The following is a 2,500-nucleotide window of genomic DNA, read 5'->3' as shown; positions in this document are numbered from 1 at the left end:
TAATTATTGGGGGGTCCTGAGATATATAACACACTGCCTAAATACCAATCTTGAGAAATTAGGCTTCTCAAAACCAGAAAGGAGAAAGCTAATTTGAAAACTACAGATCCAATCCATCACTGGAACTGTAAAAATCAGTAAAACTTTCCAGAAGATTATCGTTTAAATATATATGAACATGTCTTGATATTTTTTTTGTTATTTTATCTAGTTTCAGCTCACGAGCTGTGGCCATGCTGGGGCACCGCCATTCGGTGTTGCTACATGATTTTACTTCACGAATGCTTTTTAGCAATTGGCATTTGATGCATGAGAGAGTTTGATGCAGCTGCCCTCATCTGCACCTCCTGCCGTGAAGTTGGTTCATCTGGGACACCTGACAGGAAGAGATCCAGTTTTATTTTAAAGACATCTGCATCCACCCCATGCAGGTCTCTCAGGTCCTTCAGGAGGATATTGAAGAGCTGTGGGCCTCTGAAGCCCAGGCTATCACAGTATCTTGTCCTACATCTTGATGGCAAATTTGGAGTCCTTGGCACTATGCTGTGGTGCCCAGTTCTAGTATTTGTGTAACTCTCGATGCCAAGGTTTGGGACAAGTCCTTCTAGGATCTTCCAGATGTATATTATGGCATATCTTTCTCGCCTACGCTCTAAGGAATAGAGTCTCAATCTATTGAGTCTTTCCCAATAGCTTATATGCTGCACAGAGGCTATCTTCTTCATGTAGCTTCATTGGATCGCCTCAAGTTCTGTGATTAATTTGACACTGGATGGTGACCGTAGCTGAGAGCAATAGTCAAAGTGGCTTAGGACAAGTGTCCTCCAGAGGACCATCATGGTTTCCTGGTCTCTTGTTCTAAAAGCTCTAAGAATCCATCCGGTCAGCCACCTACATTTCATTGCCAATTTAGCAACATGCACATGAAAGGTTGCATCATTACTCATGTAAATACCCAGGTCTCGCACTGATTGTGCCTCTGGGATTGCAATCCCGCCAGGTCCAGTGTATTTATTGGGTATTGCATTTAGTTTTGCATGCTGATAGCATAAAGCTTGAAACTTTTCAGCATTGAACTGCATGCTATTCTTTTCAGCCCACTTATATATTTTGTCCAGCTCACACTGCAGGCGTTTAGTGTCCTCAGGGTTCTGTATTACCTGCGAAACTTTTGTATCATCTGCATAACTTGTGATCGTGGCTCTCTGCATGGCTGAGGGCATGTCTGAGAGGGCCATTATGAACAGTAGTGGTCCCAAAACAGTGCCTTACGGAACACCGCTCACTATTTGCGTGTTATTGGAGGTGGCCCCATTGGCTACAACTACCTGACTTCTATCCTTCAGAAAGTCATGAAGCCATTCTCCCAATTTTCCAACTATGCTAAGATCACGCAGTTTGTGACATATCATTCCATGATCGACTTTATCAAAGGCAACTATATGCAACTATATGCATGAGAATACATATGTAAAGCAAAACATACATATGCACACACATACAAAAATACTCTGTTGTTAATGGTGAAATTCCAATGAAGGGGCCTTGGATCTGGGTTAGAAACCTAGTTCTTTCTCTATTGGCAAGAAATCTTGAAAAAAAACTGAACAAGGACATACATACATGCATACATACATATATACACACACATACATACACACACACACACATATATATATATACACATATATGTATAAATATATTTATATATATATGTACACACACACATGCATAGACATATATGCAATATATATATATATATATATTATATATATATATATTATATATATATATATTGTTGTGTCTGGGGAGAGTCATTCTCTTTTAGTGCCTTATTATTTAACACACTCACCGGTTAAAGTTTCCACTCATTTACTTTTTTTTTTCTTCCTAAAATGTTTGTTGCATCTTGAAACCTTTTCAATAGTTGTTGTCTCTGCCTGTTGTCTGAGCTGCATTCTTTTTGCTTGTTTGTGCACATGTATGTGGGTCAGTGTGTGTGCGCATACACATGTATGTATGTATGTATGTATGTATGTATGTAAGTGTGTGTATGCATGTAAGTATGTATGTGTGCATATGTATATATGTATGTGTGTACATTTCTATGTATTCTGCATATTCATGTGTTTGTGTGTTTTTATGTGTGTGTGTAACTCCATGATTGGAAATTTTACCAGTGAGTGTGTTAAATAATAGGGCACTAAAAGAGAATGAATCTCCCCAAAAACAACAAAATATGCTTCAGCACACGAACTCACATAAAGAATCTTGAAAACCAAATCTCATAAACTATACATACATACATACATACTAGCAACTACACACATTTTTTTCTCTCCTTGTTTTTTCTGTGTCCCTTTCTGTAGAAGAGCGTAGACTCGAAATGTAAAAGACTTTTTCTATTCCTGAGCGTTATACTAATAAATCTGTTTGTTTTCTACACGACCTGTCTTCGTCTTTTGTTTTTTTGTAAACTCTCCCTATATATATATATATA

This window comes from Octopus sinensis, linkage group LG1 (assembly GCF_006345805.1).
Source record: "Octopus sinensis linkage group LG1, ASM634580v1, whole genome shotgun sequence".
In the NCBI taxonomy this organism is placed as follows: Eukaryota; Metazoa; Mollusca; class Cephalopoda; order Octopoda; family Octopodidae; genus Octopus; species Octopus sinensis.
The sequence above is the reverse complement of the archived record's forward strand: the minus strand, read 5'-3'. Positions refer to the sequence as shown.